We start from the raw sequence: 25,294 nt of genomic DNA on the forward strand, positions 1-25,294 counted from the left end.
GATGGAGGTACAATGGCAAAGGCACCCTGTATTTAAGAGCAGAAAACATTTGTATGCTAAAATATTATTTGCTTTTCTGCACTGTAAAACAAAATGGGTTGATTTAAATCAATTAAAAATACTCTTCATATGGCCAAATATGGTTTCAAATTTTTAATTTTCAGTTTATTAAAAACAGTAAGTCAAACTACTTTAACTACTTTGCTTTAATATTTAGGTATTTATTACTCATTATTTATTTCAAGCTGCAGTTCAGTTTCATTCAGCTACAGCCCACAAAAACTGATACGATTTCCTATTAAAGGTTTCTTACATATAGTGAATACTTAAGCAAAATATAAATTAATCTTAATTAACATCATTAGTTTTAAATTCCAATTTTCAGCTTTGAAGGAAACAATACTAACTGCATATATATCAAATAAAAACAGTTTCACATCTATCCTCTGAGGACAAACGATGTCTTTCAAAAATTGTCTTACCAGTTGGGACATTCTGACCCGCAGTATTTAGCAAATGTCACAATTAACCAAAGACATCAAATTGTTAGAGGCCTGATCTTATGAAAAAAGCTTGGCAGTACACATACAGCTTACATACTTTTTAAAAGTCATTTAAGTCATTTGAACAACCTGTAGTACGTTGAGGCTTTAACACAGGTTTCAATAATATGTCATGTAAGTTATTTTAAAAAAGCAAGTACTCATGTTAATCGAACTTTGTCAACCTTGAGAATGGTATCACCAAGGAATGTAATGTCGCTCTCCATAAACTGAAACTGTGACATTACCCAGCAAGAGGAGCAAAGCTAGATGACTGATGAAGGCAGAATTTCCATTTATAAAGTTTCAAGTTTCAAACCTAGAATGTAAATAATATTAAGCAGCACTGGATAAAAACCATCCACCAGACAAGCAGAAGAGGGGGTGTGCACTGGACCATGCTTCAAGACCCAGCTTTATTTCAGACATCTTGGAGAGATGAAAACTACATATCAATATGTATTGGCATAAGTTGAATTAAAATTTGGGGCTCTCAGGGAGCCAAAATTAAGGAAATAGTAGTTTGGTGTGTATTTTAAACATTCTACAGGGCACCCAGAGACAGAAGGGCATTTCTAGTTCTATTTAATAGCAAATAAAACAATTATATAGGACATAGAAGAGAGAAATACAGTTTTACAAAGCAATGTCACCTTAGAAACAGAATAAAAATGCAATTCTTCCGTTTTCTCTCACCTTTTAGGTTTCTGTTTCTTCAAACCAAGCCCTTGAACTGATTTATGTTCCTACTGTCAGCATATTTTTAATTGTGGTACACATGCAATACCAGACTGCTGACACAGACTATACTGTACAGGTCAGAAGCGATAAGTAAGGCATTAAAATACACAGCTTAACTGGCCCTCTTTTTATCACACATATTTTTTGTTTATTAACAGTAAGAAAATTATTCTCTCAGTCTAGATTCCTGATCAGCAGGACTAAGAGTAGTCATACTATGTCAGATTTGCAGCCATACATTTTTGGTAGACACCATGGCAAAGAAGAATTTTCATAAAGGAGCAGATGAAGATGAGATAGTTTTGCAGGTACTTCTTCACAGAAGAGAAAGAGGACTCTGGGGCAAGCAAGTAAGTGTTAGTGTGAAAAATCTAGTAAGATGGTGACAGGGGCTCATAACAGAAAGTGACTGGAGATAGGAATCAAATTCTAAAATAGAATGAGAAAAATCAGGTTGGGTGGGGACAAGATTATAAAAGCCTTCAAAAGCAAAACCAAGTGTTACCCAAATACTGTAGGGAAGGAAGAGTCAGAAAGCGCATGCATGAAAAAGGATGGCAGTGCCACAATAGAAAACTGCTTTTAACTACTGTGTCTCAGGCAGACAAGAAAAGCTGTATCTTGGAGATCTTATGTAGAGTCTTCAAGGTAGCAAATGGTAATAAATATGCATGTACTGATATCAGTAAGAGATAGCCAAATCCTGACCAAAAATAAAAATTAAAGGGGGGGGGGGGGGGTGTAAGGACAGAAGAAAAAGGAACTGGTTTTCTGCAGGAACACACACCTAGCCTTCTGAGTGTAAGAATAACACCCTGCAATTGCTCACAGCCAACTGCATGTTTTGCCAACGCCAGGCAGTCAATTATGTTTAATGGGATATATGGTCCTGTGTATTTTTGCCCTGATGGTACTATTTACATGGAAATTGGAAAGGTTGGATCAAGGCAGGTTATTTTTTTTTAATTATTAACTTAGCCTAACTTTCACAATCTTATGCAACATGTTTGAGTTTAAATAAATGAGTGACTAGTCAAGTGCCAAATAACAAATGCTTGGCATTTATTCATTGCCAAAGGCATTTTGGGATGTTGATAACTGGGGGAAGCCTAGCAGATTTGTTTTACTGAATGATTTTTAGGACTCTAGTAAGAATGCTTAAAAGAGACTCTGGCATCTACATATCAGATAGAAAAAAAGTAACTTCAAACCTGCCCAATTATGTAATTATCATTAGACAAGAAGAAAAACCTGCAAAGATGTTCTTTCTGTTCTACCAGATGCTTAAAATGCTCTATAAAAGCCCTGTCTATTTACATAAGCACTCAGCGGACCAGAAAGGTTCTTGTTTACAACAGTGCCATGGGTAAACAAACAGTCTGGGGTATGTGAAGTGAGGATGGACCGCAAACTTTATATTCCACCTCTCAGGCTAATGACCTTCCTGGTGAAAGCTGCAGTTGTGATGCAGCCTCTGAGATCAATTTGACTTTTACTATTTTAAGATAACACACCAGAAAAAATGTAGAACCACAGCGGATCAATAATAATTTGGCTAATTAGGTCTACTATAGATAAGTATTTTCTTAAGAATATTATGACAGGGTGTTACAACTCCTTGGGAAACATGACATCAAGTGACAATTTTGTAAACACAGTAGTCCAACACCTGCTCAATAATGTGATGAAGTAAAAAAAAAAAAAAAAAATCAATCCAACACAACTCGTGCTGGTTCTGTTATGGATTGCAGTATCAATAATCTACAAGATAAACAGCTGTCCAGCAAACTATAAAATGCTCAACTAAAATGGCTTCACAAAAGCAATTATCCAGATTATGGGGGCATACTAAATCTAAGGAATTCATTCTTACTGTAGATACAACATACTATCATGTCTATTAGTAAAAAAGGAAGAAAAATGAACGCTATCAGAAATCCTTTCACGGGATAAGATTACACAGCAAGTGTCATAAAGCAAATTGGTTCAGACTGAGGTCTGTTTTAACAACATTTAGCAAGAATGTAATTCTTTGTAAACACTAAGGACTGAATGATGGTTCAGGGCCACATGGGTGACTCTGACGCTTCCTCTGGCTTAAACAGGGATAGTATCTTTGAAAATCAGGAATTTGCTGGGCAATTTTTGACCAAGTGCTAGCTGCATTCCTCATTGCTAGCCAGCTGAAGTGGGGAGGCAATAGGCATATAAGTACAGAGATGCATTCCATCCATTTTATGAATTCTAATGGAATTCTCACAAAAATGATACAGAAGTACAAAAACTCAGGTACCACAGCAAGTTTTAAAATATGATAGCTGGAAAAAAGGCAGGAGGGAATCATGAGCCAGATGTCCTTTAAATTTTTGCATACTGCAGGCAGGTGCATCAAGGCCTTAATTAAAAACACTATTCTTGCAAGTAAAATATTTTTCTAATTTGTTAATCTTATAGATGAAGGAAATCATACAATTTGTCAAAGCTGTTACAGACTGACTGGCACACACATGAACAGGAATTACGTTTCCTACTCTTGTCTCTTAGCTACAAAACCATATGCATGCTAGTGCCTCAAAGCCACCCAAAAAGAAAGAATTAAAGTCATGAGACACACACTTTATCTCAGCAAGATCTTAAAGGGTAAGGGATGGCACCACATGAGGCAACTGCAACTTGGAAAACATGACGTCAGTAACATCTCTCCTAATGCAACGGTTTAGACGGAGCCGAAAGCTAAAGTGCCTAATTCCTTGTGATGAAGGGTATTACTTGGTAATCCAATGCTTTATTCATAGGGGTTTGAGAGATTAAGGGAGAATTTAAGATATTGCAATGAAACAGATATTTTTATATGCCACAGAGACATAAGCTGCAGTCTTGTTTAGTTGTTTTTATTATTTCCTAAGTGTTTGAAGGCTAAAAAAAGACTATTTTTTTTAAATGATGCTAGTATAGGACATCTCACCTTTAGTGATAACATCAAAAATCTTTGAAACCTTTCTACTTATGATTATAAACATGCCCAGAAGTATGCTAGAGACATCATAGATCAAAAGAGACATTCCTAGCTCTGACATAACTTGCAAACTAAACAAAGGACAATACAAGTCAACAAATTATAGAAAAGCAGAAGAAAAACAACACATGTTGCAATAATAAGGTTATGTGGGCAGTCTAGAAATGGTCAGAAAAGTTTTAACTTCCTTCTTAGAAAACTAAAATCCACTTTCAAGTGCAGGCTCCTCACACTTCTTCAAATTTGCTATTAACATCTCAACTGTATTTTTAAAATACATGTAAATCACTTCAAGAACAGTTTTTTTTAAAAAACAGAATAAAAGTGCTGAAGACACTAACTGCTTTAGAAAGTTGTTTTATGGGTAACTTCACCTAATAAGTCACATAAATTCTTTAAAACTAGTTTTTCTTGAATCCTGACAATTGCTTGGTCTTTAGTGAAAGTTATGGCAATATGTATCTAAACCTGGATTCCAGAAAAGCAGTTTATGTAGACTGTGTTGACTTTTTCTTAGCTTTATTTCCTATTGTCATTGTAATTTGAAGCAGAGAAATACAGCTTACAACAATGCTACCACTACACCATGCAAAACAGCAAAAATTAGTGTTTGAAACTGAGATTAGGTGAAATGAAGATCCAGGAGAACTAAAGGAATTCCCACTCAGGCTCTCATCCTTGCTTAGACAAACCACAACTTAACCTTTGCTTTCCTCCATGGTCTCATCTGGTTTGCTCCCGCACACCCTTCACAAATTATCTTTCCCCTGATTATTCGTATACATACCTTTAATTAGAGTCTAGTTCAAGAACTAACTGTCCTTCTGGAAAAAACCCTACTCCAAAAGGCAAAATACACATAACCTGTTTGCCATGCTTGATTACATGACTGTAATTACAGGCATACAGCCATCTCAAGGTGCCAGTGGCTCTAATGGAGATGTTTCCTGTTCCTTTGTGATCACTTTGCAGCTTCATGTTTTAACGGAAATCCTGTCATCCTGTATAGGACTGTGGAATAATCATTGGAGGTGACTTAAAATTAAACTTTTGTTTTAGAAAAGGTACAGCATTGAAGAAGCTTTCGGGGTGAAGTGCAACTGATATGTGAGAAATCCATTCCACGGAAGTTCCCTAGTATCCATAGATGTCGGCAATGCCAGGAGAACTTGGTGTACTGGCTCTTAAGAGGAGCTGTCCGGAGGGTGGAACAGTGTGGAGGCATTGCGGCCAGGCTCTGTGATAAATGAGAACTCTAGGTACCATGGAGCTTGTACGCTGCATATTTGCCACCCTGTGCCAACAGTCCGTCATACTTTTGACAAAATGCTGTCCTTCTGGTGAACTTTGCTCATTATAATATCATTATAATACCAAAATACACCTCCATCCCCAAAGTTACCCACCTCTAAGGTGCAACCACCCCTCACTGGGCATGCGCTTTGAATTTTTCTAGTCTACACCTTTAGAAGCAAAGTGAGGAAATTTTACACCAGTCGTAATAAAGGTACGTATGACTAGAGTCACTCAAGCTTCACCTGAAAGATAAAAAGTAGTATAAAATGTGCGAAGAGAAAGAGGGTGTTAGGGAAGATACTATCGTGTACCACTCTGACTTCTGGGACCAGTCGACAGGCTGAGCCTCTCTTCCCCCCCGACTTGGACGCCTTTGGGTAAGATTGGAAACCTCTATAGGGTCACTTTAAATTTCTAACGTATTACAGTTGCTTTGCTTCATATTAGAGTCACTTCGTATTTGTTTTGCATACTTGTAGCCTAGCATTGTACTCCTATCTTTGTGTGTCTTATAACCAGCAATCTTATTACCGGTAATCCAAAGAACCTGTTTATCTGTTGCTTTAATAAATTGCACTATTTGTTAATCTAGCCATGATCATTCTTATTGAATGCGACCAGCCTGGGCATCTGCCAAATTAGTTACTAACAACAAATACTCTGATGAGTGGTAACCTCTACAACCCTTAGAAAATAAACCGTTGACCAAGTCTGAGACTAAGAGTGGACTTAGCCGCACCTAGACTCCTCTCAGAGAAGTTTAGAAAGCAAGGGGGTTCTGTCTGAACCTCATGACTCAACGGTAGGGTCTCCCCCTAGCCATTCCTCAGAGTCCTTACTATTAATGCAACAAGGACTCATTACATGAAGCAGTTCAAGATGGACATCGAGGTGCTGGAGCGTGTCCAGAGAAGGGCAACAAAGTTGGTGAAGGGTCTGGAGAACAAGTCTTATGAGGAGTGGCTGAGGGAATTGGGGTTGTTTAGTCTGGAGAAGAGGAGGCTGAGGGGAGACCTTATCGCTCTCTACAACTACCTGAAAGGAGGTTGTAGCGAGGCGGGGGTCGGTCTCTTCTCCCTAGTAACAAGCGATAGGATGAGAGGAAATGGCCTCAGGCTGCACCAGGGGAAGTTTAGGTTGGATATTAGGAAAAACTTCTTCACCGAAAGGGTTGTCACGGATTGGCACAGGCTGCCCAGGGAGGGAGGTGGTTGAGTCTCCATCCCTGGAGGTATTTAAAAGAAGGGTGGATGTGGTGCTTGAGGATATGGTTTAGTGGTGGACTCGGCAGTGATAGGTTAGTGGCTGGACTTGATGATCTTAAGGGTCTTTTCCAACCTTAACGATTCTATGATTCTATGTAGGGTAAGGGGATTTAAGCAGCACTTACTGGCTCATGTTAACTTCCACTTAAGCCAATAACAATTTACAGCTTATGAAAATCATAGTAAAAACTTAGTAAAAATGTGGAGCCACTATGACATGAGAAGTTGAGTTCGGCATGTTACTGATACTGATGAATGAAGCAGTACCCATTCAAAGTAAGGATTTGTCAGGAGAAGGGAAGGAGGAAAGTGTTTTTGCAGACTTGCTGTTGTGATGTTCATTTACCAGTTTCTCCCTAAACTTTTGTCCTTCTTTCTAAAGAAGGTAATCAAACATTGCTTATTTTGCAGCTTGTCTCTTATGTCCACAGGCTGCCACCAGGCAAGAAGTCATTATAAACAATGTGTCTAGCTTAACTGAACTACTAACCTGTAAAAAATTAAATATTAAGAAGTGTGAATTTACAAGTCTCATTGAATACCAGTAATGTCAGCAGTTAAGTACATGTCTGAAACAAAACAAAACAAAAAACCTCGAAACCAACCCACACCCCAAAAAAAAACCAACCAAAAAAGGAAAAAAACCCACAACCTAGCCCCACAAATTCACAGAGCCTGCTCAAGCCTCTGGCATATTTTGTAAGGAGTAGAGTTATGATGATGCAATCTCTGTTCAAAATAAAGAGGTATCAAGGACTTGGGCTAAATTTTCACTAGGAGTCTTTGGAACCTCAGTGATGCCTCTCACTGACTTTTTGTAAAAGCTGTATATTTAAGCAGATATGGTGCTGTTGGTAGCTTCAGGGGCCTGAATCAGGGCTATGAAGTCCATTGGCCACTCAGAGCAGATCAGCCCTTCAGTAACGGAGCCCACCCTACTGGAGTTGGATGGGTAGTGACAAAGGCAACTCTGGTCACCTATATGACAGCCTGCCCACAATGAACAGGAGGTAGTAATCCTGTTCATTTGACAGAAGATTTGCTGTAGCTTGTCTCCTGCTTAGTCATTTTAGCAGAGACACTAAGCTTCATGCTGGCATGATATCCTATATACCTTCGCACCCCAAATGGGAGTTTATCTATCACAGACCTGAAAATTTGCTCATGATCAGACTGTAAAACTTGGTCTGTGCTTTAAAGAAGTGTGGCATGGCAACAGGTTCTCATTTCCAAAAGCAAATCATCTCTATTTGGTAGTCCCAGATCATATTGCTAGGCCAAAAACCATACCCACACACCTTCTGCTAACCTAAATGAAATTCAATTAAGTTTTAAACTTAATATTAGAATTCAATTATGTTAATGTATGGAAACACATTTAAAATATACCTAAACAATTATAATCAATTGAAAAACATGAAAAACATTACAGTTTTGTCCCTTTTTTCTTTCAAAAGGGAAGGAAAATTGAAGCCAAATTCATTATTGCAGAAAACAACCAGCTTTTATATCCCTGCAAGCAACCTTGAGTACACCCTGACACAACAGGTATTACTTGCTTAAAACATAACATCCAGAGTCATAAATGCAGAAGTGATACATCATATCTTTCAAGCCTAGAAGAGATTTATTCTTTGCTTTTCACATAAAAACTGCAATCCCAACAATGAACAGACAATTGGTGTGTCTACAGACCAGCTGCAGTAATGGCTCTCAGCAGGCCTGACCCAAACCCAGGGAACTTCACCAATCCAACTCCAAATTCTAAAATATACCTCCAAAACTTTGTGCATTCTGTTATTTGAATGTGAGTGCACCAATAACAGGCTGTAAACAGAATACAAGCTGACCAGTCAGATGTGGGAACTTCTTTGTAGGGCATTTATTTCTGCTTCACTGCAGGGCACAAAGACTAATCTAAAAATATGAATTCCAGAAACTTTCATAAATTATTTTTACTTCAGTGGAAATACAAGCAGATCAACAGTTTCTGTCATATTTTAGAGGGCCCAGTGCCACAAGTGTCTCTAAAAATACCATGGTTATGCAAACTAAGTAACACAACAACCAATGCCAGTGATGATCAGCAAGGACATTACTTTAAAATGTAAATTTAAAGTCCATCATTTGAGTAACTTATTCAGGAATTCATACCACAAAAAATCCTAATCAGCAAAACTGTTTCTTCTTGTACAGGAAACACAATCACGTATTTCCAAATTACCACCTCATAGTTATGGCCTTAGGAACTAGTAAGAAGTATAATCGACAGCATATCCTCTAATGGCTGAAAATAACAGTAAATACTTCACACAGCTTTAAGTTTTCAGAAAAGCTTTGCTATCAGGCAAGATTTAGACAAAAAAAAAAATTCATCTGACCACTTGGTGATCTCACTTAGTACCTGGAAAGCTAAACACTCTCTATTTTGAGACAGTATTTGGTGTACTTCAGTAGTGATACAACTGCAGCATACAAATGCATGAATCTGTGACACTAAGCTCTGTTTATACAATGGAAATGGAATGGGATCTATTTACAAAATCACCTTTTAGTGTGCTTTAGCCTCCTATTTTACAGGAGCTGTAGTAATTCAATAACGGCTAAATAAATCTGATATTTGTAGATCATTTGTTTAACAAATTTTAGTGAGATGGAACAATATTAGCTTTGGGTGCCCAAGATAGAATTGGAGATGAAATTTTTTGCTACTCATCTTTCACCTTCTAAAACCTCCAGAGGCCTGACTACAGCCATGCGTAGTCCATAAATTGTCAGGGGGCATAGGCTCCATGGAAAATTAAAAGCTGTACTTTCTCAAGCAGGACTTTAAGCTTTCAGGCTTCTGGTTAGTCCAATATGGCTCATCGGATAGAATTATAAAGTAATCAATTTTCCTCAGAGTGGGTATTTTTATACTGTTGAAGTCACTCTTATCAGCTGGCAAAGAAAATTTATCTTAGCCTACAGTAAATCCAACACAAATCCCTGCCAATAAATATCTGTTCTTCTACAAAAAAGCTCACATACCATTCTCAGAATACTTTGTAAAAGAAATTAAAATACAACTCAATTGAATTAAAACACAGCTACCCCTATAAAGAAAATTAAAGTACATTTATTCATGTCCTACATATGGGAAATTGGAAAATCAGAACATTTGTAACCTAAGTAAGTTTTCACGGAAACCCTGAGATTAGACTCCTTAACTCACCATTTCCTGCTCTACTGACAAAGGTGTATTTCCTCAGGATTCACAGACATCTAACTATATGGTGGATAATTGAAAAAGAATCAGCATTACTCAAAACTCAGCACATAAATACTGACTCTTTCCCCCAAAACTTGTTACCATATCACCTCTCTGACAAAAATGCAAGAATTCAAACTCAAGATATCTTTTTAAGATTAAATTGTTCTGAGATACGTACAACAAAAAATATTCAGCCTTTCTCAAATGGTTAAATATAAGCCTTTTAAAATTCCGGTTAAAAGAAAGAAACCCAACACCCAAAAAAACCCCACCAACCCAAAACTAAAACAAACAAAACCACAAACAAAATAAAATTCCAACAAAAAAAACCCAACACAAACCAACCAAACAAAAAACCCCCACAAACAAAACAACCAGCAACCCAGAGCGCTCTACACTTTTGACTTTTCAAATGTGGTAACAAATTCAAACAAAAATCTTTTGTTTACTCATTTGTAAATCAATTTCACTGTAATACACTGGTAGGCTGAAGTACACCAATTCTCTCATATTTTAATTTCTTGTTACAGAGTAAGACATTAAAAAAGACAGTTAGCAATATATGTTTTTTAAAAAAATATCCCATCCAACCAGTTTGTACTTTGTCTAAGAGAACATTTGTTGCCATCTTTACATAAAGCATGGCTGAATTTTGCTCAGATATTACAAAGCTATTAATCTCTCAAATACTCGTGAATGAAACATTTAAAACCACAGAATCTGTTTGGTGATTTGCCTTTAAACCTCTCCTAAGAAAGCAGAGAGATCTTGTGCCGGCTGATTCTAGGAGGCCTCATGCCATGTTACAATCACAAAACACATTACAAAACAGTGGTGCAGACCTATTTCAACTCTTCACTGCCTACAGTGGAGTAATACACGACTGCTCGTTACACTGGATATCACTGGAAGAACAGTAAGTTATAGTTAATAAACCCATGCCAAGAATCCACTTACTATCTAACTACAACAACTCTGCTTCTACACATTTGTAGAGACACCCTAGAGCACTTTTTTGAAACGTGTTTGGCACCAAAATAGCATTCTTGAAAAAACATCTTCTAGACTCTCACAAGACTGCAAAACAGAAGGACTGCAATATGTTTCCCACTCATCCTAAAACTTATTTCACTTTTTATTAAGCATTGGGTTATACAGAAAATGCTGATCCTTTCTCTTTCGCTTCTGAGACAGCCTGACAAACTGGGAAACATGCTCAGTATGTTCTGGATGCCTCACTGTTACAGCACAGGAAGCAATGTTCCGTCACAAAGCACTCTGAAGTCTACTAACACCACCTGATCGGAACCAGGTTTCTGGTACTCTGCACTAAATTGCCTAAGACTCTCACATATTTTCTGCTGGGAGAACAGATCCTGGCTCATGTCTGGATGCATCTAACTTTTCAGGTTCCATGTTTCAGAGGTTCCTACTCCACATACACCACTGTGTTTCTGTGTGTGGGTTGGGGGGGCACTCAGCAGAACAAAGTGGATGCAAAATCTGAGGGGGGCTAGGGAGAGGGGAATCTTCCTTCTGCAGCTGCAAGATTTTATACCTCTGTGGAAAACCAAGAATAAAGGGAAATACTATTTTTGTAGTATGGACAAAATGATGCTTCATCCATAACACTCCCTGAAACATCAAAATTGTAGTGTTGTTACTCAAAGCAGTCCATGTTTAGAAAAGAAACAAGAGAAGCTATGCTAAATATGGAATATTCTAACACTTCTACCACTAAATAAGAGAATAGCATAAGCCAGTAAAAGAACCTGGTAAGAATTTAAAAGGAGAAAACAATGAACGAGTGAAAATGAGCAGCTACTTTATTTGAGTATGTGTATCTGCATACATATTCTGTGGACTTTTATTTTCCTTAAAAATACAGTAATTGTTTATGGTTTTCCTGTTACTAAATGCAGTTGTAAAAGATCAGGACAATGTACAGATGTTTCCTTTTACATCCCTGACCTCCATTTTTTAGTTACTCTTGCAACTACAATGAAATCGGCAAGTTTTCTACACCCAGAATGAGCAGGAGGGTCCAAGTAGATTATTTATATATGCACACTAGATGCCTCTCAGCCATCAGCAGAAAATTTGTTTAAATATTTAATATGCTTTTAAAAAATTCTACTGAGTCAAACTATTACTAGTTTTTTCATTGTGAATTGAAGTAAAATGTTTAACTAAAACAGCTGTTACTTAATAACTAACTGTTGTTAACTAACTAGCTGTGGACATGAATGCATGGTATTTCCAGACTAGCTTTTCATGCATGATACATTCCATATACTAGAATATAGGACAAGTCTAAATAAGATGTCAAGCCAAATGAAAAAACTTTAAAGGATCAGAAGCTTTGACTCCAAGATAGACCTGGGCCTATCTCCAATATAAAATTGATCTCAGTATTAGATTTAGGATGCAAAGCAAGCATCCCAGATCCTCACTGCTGCTTTTACTCAGTCAGGTAAACTTTACTGTTGCACCCGTTTAGCAAGAAGACAAGATACTACAAACAAACACTGCTATTCCAGAGGGGAAAAAAATCTGAGTGCATTAAAAATTGGTCAAAACATGGTCTGAAAAACAAAAAAGTGGCATTTCTTTTTTTTTTACTAGATCTCTGGTGCATACTCACAGTGCAAGAAACTAATTTTACCTTCACAAGGTTTGGTTAATAGTTTCTACACAACCACTTCTACCATGGCAAGTTAAATGGGTTTTTGATTTTTCAAGTGCTGCATTGATGTGTTTTTCAAGTTTGTTGCATTCCCGGACCAACTGTGCAGTCCATTATTTTCAAAGAGCATTCTTAGACATGTACAATACCTATATAAATTATTAGGGTTATAAAAGTGCTAAGAATACAGCATCACACAGCAGAATCTTTGTTAACAGCAATGCCTAAAGCTGGAAAGATTTTTTGCTACATCTTGCAAACCAACATAGTCTTGTCCTGCCATTAAATAAACTCACTTTGCACTGTGAATCTCTTCAGAATTCAATTTTTAAGAGTCATTTTGTAGAGCAGAAATACATTTCTAAAAAATTCAGTTGTCTTTACTAGAAAAGCAGGCCTTCCTGGGTTGAATGCTGTGATCTTGGAAGCAAAGCTCTTCAGCACTGAAATGAAATTCATATTCCAGTGTAAGTCTGCACTATCTCCCTCATGAAACAGGACATTTGTCAAAGAAAAAGGTGTAAGTTGTGGAATGCTACCTATTTGGTACTTTTCATCTCCTTGGCTTTGGGTTATCTCATCCCCACTACAAACCTGAAGTGGTCACATACCAATATCTGACAGTCTCTGTTATGAATGGTACAGCTCCACTGATGAAACAGCAACTGATCTTTATTAGCTATTAGCTGCATTTCTACCTTTGCTAACTGCCCCTTGCCTATGTTACACTTTGCAGGACGTACATTTACTTGAGCACTGCAGGTAGGGATGCCATTTGTTTGTTGGCCATGGCTTGTACTACTACATTGCCTTTAATAGGACTACTTTCAGAGGTAAATTTGTATTAGTGAAGCAAATGGATACTGGGAAAGTATCACAGCACTGTTAGACAGAATAACATTATATAATTCTGATTATTATGCATCGCAAATTTTGTAAGATTTGAGGTGATATACAGGGAACATACTGTTAATATCTTACATAACTCATCCTGATCACTTAAATAGTTTCTTAAAACAGCATCCCCTGGATGCCTGTTTTTGAAGTGTTTAATGAGGTATACATAAGGAGGGTAATAATTATAATGGGGGTGTAATGAGCTTCACTATCAACAGGAGTCAAAGTACAGTAGATTTTTATCTCAGATAATTATTTCTATGTGCAGTAAACGCACCAGCAAAACTAAGGAAATAAAGCCTTTGCATTACCTCTAGTGAAGCAATCCACAAAAGAGAACTTTAATTTTCATTCTGAATTTGTTATATTAATCTGACAGTTGTTAAGCTGATAAATCAATAGACCAGAAGCCCTGTGTATTGACACAGAGCTATACAGTATGGCACAGGAAGCAGAACTTCAAATTCCGTGTGCCTTGGCTACAGGTAACAAGAAATTACTTGTGTCTATGGAATTAAATGTCAAACTTTCCACGCTGAAAGGACAACTCACTGTACTATGATTGAGAGAAATAACAGCCTTAGCTAGAAGTAGCAGACTGCTATCACAAAGATACCCATGGACCAGCATAATCCACAAGCTACACCATTACCCAAAAGTGAATGACCTTTTCCTAGGGAAGAGAAGTAATTTATTTACAAGCCACGTTGAGTCACTCTTTACTTTTGGCCCTACAGCCAAAACAATCACAAAGTTCCTAAGTACTTCTGATGCATTTTGTAGTAAGTGCTGTCAAGCTGGTCAGGGCCCAGGCTGAGATCACTAAACTCACACAGGACACTGAAAGCAGATACCACCACCTGGTTACACTCTTCATTCTGGTTAACAAGATTATTGATCTGGTTTGATGGGAAATACTACAGGGCAAAAGCCATAAAGCTGGTCCATGCAAGATTAAGGCATGTCATCCTTCCAAAGACAAAAAACTCTTGTACTAAATTTAAAAAAAAAAATTAAAAAAATTGTGTTCTGTGTTTTGTTCTATGTTCTGTTTTTCCTAATGAGTCATTTTTTCTTGGTATCTCAGATTGTCTCATGCATTTAAAAAAGTAATTTTGTAGCTGAGATCAAAACTACTCTCTGAAGTTATTACCCTGAAACTAATTGAGAATTATGACTAGCTCCACTAAGGCAAAGATGCACAACTGGTAAGCAGTGAAGACAGTAAGACTTTGCTGCTCATGCAGCTGATAATTTCTCATAATGCTGAAAATCAAGTTGTGTTAAGTAAACAACTCGCAGAGGTCAGTCAGAGCTGCAGCCTAATCTCATAAAGCTATTGTTGGTAAACCACAAACCTGACAAGGCTCCTTCGCTTGCTGCTTGGCATATTAATTATGCCATTATACTACGTTTTTAAATACACAGTTGATACATATCTCAATGAAATTACAAGGAACTGACAGAAGAAAGGAAGGTATGAATACAAGCTAAGCAAAGTGAATTCCTTTAAGTTCCAAAACCACTTCTCCAGTATGAAAGACACTCTTTGATGTCAGCTGTTATTTAAATGCAGGTTTACTGATTATTCTTTTCTACATCCCAGGATTTTCTTTGCTGCCACATTATATGGAAACAAACCAGAACAACAACAAATAAAAGCCCTAATTCTATGTTTGCAAATATTTCTCCAAGCCAACTAGCTGCCTTGTTTTACCACATTAATCCCTCTTTTCAACTGCAAGAACTCCAATAAACAAATTTTGAGGAAACAACTGCTTTTGTAATCAACATTGATGTCTACAGGCAAATATGTAGTGGCTGTTCCCTGTCTTAGGCCTGTAGTAAGCTATTTACATTCACCAGCTACATTACAGCTACTTGCTGTAGTTACGTAACACATATTTATACATTACAGTTGCATAAGAAATATGCACTGGAAATGGTGAAGTATTTGTTTTAAGTTAGGACTCACTTCTGAAAGTTCTTTGCTGAGTCCATCTACCATGGCTCGTACCCACAAATCTACGTAATGGATTTGCAACAAGTAATTCAGCCAGGTCTAAACCTTTTCCAGACTGCAGCTGTGGCTTTTCCAGTATACCTTTGTAAACACCAATTCTCCAGTCAGCTACAGCCGGTGTTAGTCTCTGAATGAACTCACATCACCTACTTGTGGCAATAGCCATGTGAAAAATTACTCTGAAGCAAAACTTGACTTGGTAGAGAAAAAAATATCAGGAACCTTGAACTTTGCCATTACCCTAACAGCACAGATGATGGATGCTTACTATCTTATAGGAGAGTTCAACCCAAAACATTTCTCTACTGTGTTGTGCTCAGTAGAATATCTTGAAGTTGAAATAACAGAAAGGTTTATGGGCTTTTGGGGGGAGGGAGTTCTATAGATAATTTTTTTTAAAGTCCTTTTTTTTTTTTACCTCCTCCCCACACACATACCTCCTAAGCAACCTCCCAGCGGGGCTCAGAACAAGACCTTCTTTTGTTACCTTGGGATATGCTTCAAACAATATGCTTGAAAATGCAGATTAAAACTCATCAATAGCAGTGCAATATTTTAAAATAAATGGCAGAGTAAAGGACTTGAATATTAGTGAATGCAAATGCTCACTTTCCATTTTATTACTACATACAGAAGGTGATGCCACCTGCAAATTAAGTTAATACCACGGCAGCTGAATGCCAGCTTCTGTCACCAGGATACAAGGGACTCGGATACGGGTGTCAGATGCCACAAACTCCTCCAAGGGAGATCTCCTATTACTGACCTTTTCTTCCTTCATTTGATTGCATTTCAAAAAATAGGCATGTTAAGAACAATATCAGAAATGCTAACAGAGTAACATGCAGAGAAGTCAGAATTAAGACAGCTTGTACATATCGCCTGCAAACCCAAACACAAGGAAGGAGTGAGGTGAATGACTCGATCCTTAGTCCACTGGAGGTTTAAAGTCTAAATGGATAGGGATGACTCACATGAATCTGAAATAAGAATTCACCTATAAAAACCTAGGTTTTAATACACAGTACCACAAACAGAAATAAAAAGTTGCCCTCAACAAAGCATATGCATAGCTTTATAAATGAATTTAGTGATTATATTCCACTGTGTAGAATGACCCTTTCTTAAATCCCGTCACTGCAGCAATCATCATGGACCTGGCTGACACTAATAGATCTCAGTGTTAGATTTTAAACTATACTGATCCTAAAACTGGACACCGTGCTTACCATTCTGGACGTGTTCCTGACCGGGAATGGGACATTTGAAAACAAACAAGGTCTGCATGCATTCATTTGGCTCCAAGATCCACCTCTGATTACTACAAACATACAAACCTCTGGCTTTATTTGGAGGGCAGAGTGATGGCACATTTTAAATTGTGAAAGCTGATCACGTGCCACTGATCACATTGTGTCAGATTGATGTGTTAGCGTAAGATTTCAGTGTCCAAATGCTTAAAAAAATTACCAGAAAAACTGCACTTTTTTCAAGTGAGGCTAATCTCTGGGATAATCACAATACTCAACAAACCACACATACTTTGGTTACCAACTGTACCGGTATCTTGGTTGTTCGGTACATCAGTGGACTAACTTTTTTTTTAATTCAGTCATCTCTCTGTAAAGAGAAGGGAGCTTTGGTTAGTTCTCCTCCAACTACATCTTTGCTTGCTTTTAAAAAATACACCAAGCTTCATGTTAAAATACCATCAGCAGAAGAATCAAAACAGCACTCTCACCATTGAGTAATTTCTATTATATGTAAAAATGGTATTCCCTTACAAGCTAACTCACAAACTACAGGCTGCAGCACGTTTCCCAGACAGGCACCAAGCAGTCAAACAGCATACTTACCAATTCTTAAAAACAAAATACATTTGTATCCTGAATACCCTTGGTCTGAACTCTCCAGTTACCTATAAAAGATCTGGTCTTTGTCTGGAACCACACACTTGAGACTTCCCAGGAATCACAACATACAGTAGCAGTCATCAGCTGTAACTCTAGCAACCACAGGGAAAACAGTTGAAGAGTATTTGATCTTGTGCCTTATATGAGGAGGCTGCAAGCTGATGAGGTTTAACTACTGTAATTTCAATTTTACATGGTAAGGCTAGGGCAGAGTTGATGCTTTAATTCAATGGAAAAAAAAATCTCCTATTTATAAATGGATAATCCAGACAATGTTCCCATCAACTACTCAAAGTAATCATAATGCAGGATGTGTGACTTAACTTACTGTTTTGCTTTATGAAACAAATCCGTTAGCTCTATTTTTTAGTGATTCACTAGCTTTGGACATATATGTCCCCATTTCTTTTTCCCTATGGTCTGTGACCACATCTTTCTTTCCCTTCGAAAAATCCTTTGAATCACTTCTTCTTATTTGAGGGAGTATAACTGTATCATTAATGTTATTATCATTATTATTACTACTACTACTTTATGGAAATTCCCAAAACAGGAACAGGTTAGGCACACCTACAGAAAAAAAGTTCATCACCAACAAAAGATTTTACCATCCACATAGTAGGAAACCCAAATCTTACAACGTGTCTTGTTTTTTCCTCTAACGTTTTCTACTTCACAGTTTTCTTTTAATGCATGCAGACATGTAAGTAGTGCTAATCCATCTTGTTTCTACTCATTCGTAGTTATACAGTATACAACTGCTTTCAAGGTAGCTCTTTTACCTACTTTTGTATTTACAACTCTACCTTCAAGACATGCTAAGTTAAAGAGAAACATTACAGGAATAAACCAAAGATGCATCTCTTGTCACTAGCTTTCACCTCAAAGAGACAGTGGTAATGATGGAATTAAAAACTAACTGAACTGTCAGGCCAGGACCAAAGGCTGACCTCCACAACAGCCTGACACTGTAATTCTAAATAACTTGTATTACTTTTTTTTTTTAATTGCACTGGTAGGAAAAAATTGATGACCAGAGTAATGACTGGGTTATGGCAACCAATACAGGACAAATCACTGATTCACAAACTTGCAGACATGCTTCACCATTTCTGACATCTCTCTATCATCCATGGCCCCAATTCAAATGCTGCCCTGCCTTTGCCTCCTTGCCACTGCACAACATAAGCAGCTGAGACAGGGTGATCCAGAAACTGCTGAGCAGCAGGAGCTGTGGCAGACACAAATCAAAGTGCATTCCTGTAATTGCCCCTAGGCAAGCTCTTGGACCTCTGTGTGCACCTCCTCATTCACTGCCCAATTTCCCAGTCCAAGCTACCTTACCTGCTTGAGTTCTGTGCTGTGTTAAACCTTGAATTTAGTCACAGCTTGTTAGGGAGGGACCTCACTGATCAGGAGCCCAATGAGCTAGTGAACCTGCACCCAATCAGCACATCAGAAGACAAACTGCCCTCTGAAAATAGACAAGAATTTTAATCTTTGAGGCAACATTCAGCTGTGTAATGGTAGTCAAGCTACTTTCCCCACAGAGATCACGTAATTTCTTGCCCTGTGTCACACCCCTTCAGAGCATAAGCTTTTAGGAGTGCAGTAAATGTCTATCTTGCTGTCTTTGGTGGACAAATTATCCTTCATCATATAAGATTTCTCATCATATATATAAAAAGTTATATTTTATACTCATCACATTAAAAACATGCATTTTCATCAACATAGTTAATGTTTGTTGTATTATCACTCAAATAAGTGTATACAGTTGTGTTTCGAGACAAACACTCAGCTCTAAAATAGCACTCTTCATCCCTAGGATCAATGCAAATGCAGCTGGTAATTCAGCTATTGTGAACAAGTCATGAGCATGACTAGCATATTAACATCTCAGTCAAGGAGCAACACTTAGAGGCATTCTTTAAAGGTTAATGAAATGGCTCAATATGTACTTCAGCAGGGATTATTTCCAACAAACTGGTTAAAGGCAAATGGGCCTCACTTGAATTTTATTTCAAATTATATTTTTAATCTGAACAGTTAATATAGGTGTTGCCTGATTGTTATGAATATATGCTTGCTCCTGTTCCTGTTGTAACCTGCTTAGATTGTTCAAATTAATTGTGTATGGTGTTACTGATTAAATTCCCTCGGAAAGGACACAATACTCATATATAATGACTAATTCACTCAGCTTATTGATTCTACATTCAGAATCATTACATCAGTACAAATGCAGAACACATGAAAGATGGATGCTATACTTGGTTCACAGAGAAAGCTCATACCAAGAGTAGCTCAGAGCAGCCATAACTAATTCATATTAAAGTTGTACATGGTTACTACTTCATTTTACATCAATTTGGTGACCCACTGAAACAATTTTCTGACAAAACAAATAAATAAATACATACACCCCAAAGATCTTTTTGGAAGCATTCAGCATATTAATAGATATTCTTCACTGTACAGACCCACATTGGAGTCCTCCAACGAATGGTCATTACAAACAGATCAAAGAGCATCAGCTCCAAAGACCTAAAGACTAAAGGAAAGAACAGACTAATCCAGGCAGCCCACCTGCTGCTACACAAAAACTACAATTATCTTTCATATTTCTTAAGCTAGGCTTTATGTCTCTTGCAGGGTAATCTTCACCTTTACAGTCTGAAATCTTTGAGGGCTTCTTAGAAATTAATCCCCAGAAAGGCCAGACCCTTGCGGTAGAACTGCATCATTCCTTGAGTCATAATGCGCCAAGTGAATGAACCCTCATCCACCAGCTTCTCAGCAAAGGCAACCAGCTAGCGTTTCAGCTACAAGAAGAGCTGCGACCACTGTGTAAATGCAGAGACTGAGAAAGAGTCTTTCAAAATAAATACTGTGTAATTGAACATGGGAATATAGCAAACAGAAGAAAGAATTAAAGGAATTCTTCCAAATTCTTCCTATATCTTACTGAGAGGAAACATAAATGTTAGTGCCAACTTATCTTAGCCTCATTATCTTCCAAGGAGAAGGGTTCTGTCTGCTGGAGGGTGCCTCTCAGTAATTTCTAGGGATTTTATTTTTAACCAAAGGAGGTTTCTTCAACCTAAATCTGCTGAAACTCCTCAACTTATATCTGGTATCACCCTGAGACACAGGAGATAAAATTTAAAGCACTGCTGGCACACAGCACAGTCTACTAAATGTTGTCAAAGGGATTATTTAAAGCTACTCGTTGTCTCCTGCAGACGTAAGACATGAACTTAGCAAGAGATAACCCTTTGAATGCAAATAGCTAAGCAACATGAAACAATAAGAAACAACAATAAAGAGGCAAGCAATATTATATTCATAAAATAATGCAAGAAGCTCCCAACAGAGCAATAACACCGCTTGCTTAACCAGCATGATTGCTGCCTATCTTTCACAAGAACAATGCTGTTACAATAACACTTGGAAATTCTGTACTAAACGCTATTTAGCATTTTTCAAAGTGTTCAGTAGCATGCATTGTTTGTCAGATTTGTTGGTTTATGTGCTTGCACTGGAAATGCTAAGCAGAATTTTTTCTCCAACAGTACAGTTTTTAAAACAGATGTAGATAGTAATAAGCAAAAAACCCCTACCAGTACTGAGGTTATGCAGTGTATGAGAGATGAAATAGTATCTGCTTCTATTTCTGTGGTGGTGTATTTCTCTGCAAGTGTTAGGAAAGAACTGGCCTTGACAGAAATGTTCTGCATAAAGAAGATGACAGAGCTTCACAATCACCAGAGAAATACACAGGGGTTTTTTTATTTTTTTATTTTTAATTTTTTCTTACTTATTCTGCTTTGTTTTTTAATTGTCACCTGTTTTAACATTCTGGAATTTATTATCTAGTGTCCTGTAATTTTGTATTGTGGGCTGGCTTTATGGAAGCATGAGGTAACCTAAATAATTTTAATTAATATTTCTGTTTGCATCTACAAAGTTATTTAATAACTTTCTACCCTACTCTTTAACTGTATATTACTACAGTTTAAAAAGGCATTTTTAAAGTCTTCAAATAATTGATGTCATTATTGTAAATTAAATAAGTATGGGTACTATATAAATTAAACATGACACTTGGAAACAAATCTTACAGTTTCTGCTAGGCAAAATTCCCAGTCAAATAAATAAAGCTTTACCTGAGCTACACCTAAATAAGAGCTAGATTAGATGGTCACAGTTACCAGCTACCAACAATTAATAATAAACAATAATTTAAACAATAATTCTAATGCATATACTTATTTTTTCCAAGATCAATTAAATTCTTCTTTAGGTATTATGGGAAATCATCTGAAGGTAACACTTAAAATCCTTTCAGGATACACTGAAGTGAGTTGAATAGTCTGTATAGCCAGCAAGCAATGTAATTACTTAAAATCCATAAGCACGTACAGTTTAAGAATATAGTTATGATAAACAACCTAACCTGTCTTTCAGATTTTTCTATTACTAAAGTCAATCTGCTCCTAACTCCTCAGCAGATCAGGCACCCTCCGTGGGAATACGCAGTTGCAGCCAACAGCAGACCGACAGCCACATTTTCAGTCCTTTCATATTTTACATTTGTAGGCCAGCTTTTGTCCTTGCATTTCTGTGAGCAGCTCAAACCTGAGAAAGTTGGAGCTGTACAGATCCAAAGACAGAATTTGTCCACCAGTCACTGTGTTACGTGTTCCACAACAGCAGATCATGACACGCAACTTTGACAGTAATGAAGCCAAAAGACAGAGCTGGGAGACATGTCAAAAAGCAATGAGGAGCACTGAAAAACTTGTCTTCAAGAGGGAACTTACTCTGTACCGTATTATCCATGCTCGTGGCTTTCCTCACCTAAGACTTCATCTATATGAACTGATGAGCGTGTAGGTGTGTATGAACTTTCATGTATGTATTTGCATATTTTACCACTGACTAGCAGAATTGTTATGCTGTTTTATAATCACTCATATAAGTGCTGTAGGAAAGAACCGGTGGATTTATTGTAGTGCATATGTGCATGTTTAATACTGCCAGTCCGTCCTTCTCCATAGTAATAAAGTATTTCTTTCACTGAGACAAGGGCAAAGTATACCTAAAACTCAGCAGGAATATATCTCTCTACGGTGTAGAGATCCCAAGGGAGAAAGGGCTGCGGAAGAGGAGGTTCCCTCATGCGTAAATCTCTTCTGGAGATGAATTCAATATAGTATGCATACCTGTGGATTAAGAAACCCCAAATACATAGAGTTTATATCCACCTGTTCATTTTCTCCCAAATATGGAACAAAGATATGTCTTTCAAGAGGTGCTAAGACAGAAACAAGAATCTCACTCTTTTGAGCTCATTAAGGAACTAAACAACCAACTGACCCCTTTATGGCTCTGAAAACCTCCTCCTATTAAAATCAACTTAAAATGCTACTGTAGTGGTGCTGATCTGCGTAATGTTACGTTAACACATGCAGTTTCTTTCTCTGAACAGAAGATGCTGTTTCTCCAAATTAACTTGAAATCAACCCACTAAAAATTGCTTACAACGAATAGTTGCATTACTAGACTCTCTTTTCATAATCGGTAGTTTACATTCACCTTGAAGATACAGATAATTTCTTCTGTGAAATTACATGTTCCTTGTAGCTCAGAATAACAGAGCTGTGCTTTGGATAGCCATTCTTCAGTGGTCTTGATGTCCCTTCCAAACTGGTAAGAGGTTTTTACACAATCTGTGGGCCAGCTAGTAGCTAGTTTTGCTTTCAGAAATGCAGCTGGCAATAAGTAAACTGCAAAAATTCTCAAGTCTTCTGAATCCTGTTCTCAGTTAATTGCTTTCTTTTTTCTCACAATTTGTATGCAATTCATTACACTTTAGCTTTTCTTCTTGGCCACGATAAAACCTGAAACAGTAATTCACTTTGTTCTTAATCAAAAATATTTTTTACTTCGTTTTGAGGTTTTTGGGAAATCCTTTATCTTTATTGTCTTTGGCAAGGGAGACTACATGAAAAAAACCAACTCTGTGGGCCTTTTTGCACCAGCTCTGTTTTTCTCTGTTGCCTACTGTTGTGAGGGCTTTGTATTTGATAACCCAGATGGTCCCTTCTAGTCTTACATTCTTTATAAAGGACACCAAGTACTGTAAACTGATGCCACATGGCATACAAAAATCACAAAATTCTCTAAAATGTCATGCAGTTATTGAGCAAGTTTGAGTCCCATTAATGCAATTTCACTAAATGAAAAATACCATTTTCAAATGCAGTTTGTGTTAACAAGCTCTGAAATAAGAAAATTAAGCTAGCTTACTATACACAACAAAGGCATGAATGCAGCACATCTCTCCCCCAGATCTGCAGCAGACATAACCTGATTATTGAAAGTATATGCAATCCTGACAATACAAAAAAGCAACATTTTTTTGGGACATGGTGATCCTAAAAATAGTCACCAATATGTATTTTTGTGTGGAGATGAGTATTTGACAAATACAGGAAGAACAACCCTCCATCACTATTACTATGATCTACATCTTGTCCTCAAAGGTTTTACGCCTTTTTGCCACAAGTGTCTTTTAATGACATGTCAATATGTCAGCAAGCATGGTGAGGTCCTGACCTCACAGGAACCCCTTACATGGCATGCAATGTAAGTGAACACCGCAGCTGATTTTGTAGTAGGAAACTGAATTTGTAGCCCAAGACTAGCATTTGTTCCTGTGCATATTTTATTCATTCATGGAAGTTATGCTGGTGATGCATAGCTCAAGACTGATAAAAACTTTCAGATAGGTAACTCTGACTACACAAAAACACCATTAACTCATGATGCCAACAAAACATAAATAACTTCAGTAGGGATCCAAGACAACATGGTTTAGAAGCTAGGAATAAGCCAGCAAGGAAACATGATGAAAAGCACCAATCCAGTTTGTAATAAATATGGAGATGCACACTGGAAAACCTAATACACATTTATGTAACAGTCAACAAGGAACTAAAGCACTGCTCTCTGTTACACATTTCTTTCAAGCTACACTGCTCACAACTCATCCTTTTCAGGGGTTCAGATCAGGTACCCAAACATTCATTATGGCCTCCTTATTAATAGGAATACATTTGGGAAAGCATGAGTTTGTTTGTAAGCAAGTAGGTATTAGATTAAGAATGTTTGTCCTGAAATTGTGAAACCAGTATCAAGTCTTATCAAAGGTTTTCCAAAAGAAAAGCCTTTCTAAATCACCTTTGTTTTCACACCAGGGAGTTTTAAAAGGCAAAAAGAACGGTTTCATGCTCAAATGCCTTTAAAATGCCTTTGATAGAAAGCTACCAGGGAATTCATTCAGTGTTACAGCTCTGACTTTTTCCAACACTACAAAAACAGCAACACAGATTTACATAGTTTCTTGGAATTAAGAATAAAACGTACCCCATATCACACACAAAGCACTGAAGGTGGGATTTGCTGGTCTTAGAAGTCAGTAGCTCAAATAAGACTACATCTTTACTTTGCAAGACTCAGAGAACATGACTCTTATGCCATTTTGTAACAGTGGTAACAACGCTATCCCTCCCTCCCAGGCTGGTCTTCTTCAGCAAGGCCAACAAAATTTAAAAATAAATAAATAAATAATTAAATAAAAAGGCAACATGACAA

At 37.3% G+C, this 25,294-nt stretch overlaps 1 protein-coding gene across 3 annotated transcripts in view; it reads right to left on the bottom strand.

Moving 5' to 3' along the window:
- The window catches only part of SMPD3 (sphingomyelin phosphodiesterase 3), a 123,999-nt gene that overhangs the window by 40,445 nt on the left and 58,260 nt on the right, over positions 1 to 25,294 (bottom strand). The gene's annotated exons all lie outside the window — the stretch shown is intronic.

This window comes from Phalacrocorax carbo, chromosome 8, assembly GCF_963921805.1.
Source record: "Phalacrocorax carbo chromosome 8, bPhaCar2.1, whole genome shotgun sequence".
In the NCBI taxonomy this organism is placed as follows: domain Eukaryota; kingdom Metazoa; phylum Chordata; class Aves; order Suliformes; family Phalacrocoracidae; genus Phalacrocorax; species Phalacrocorax carbo.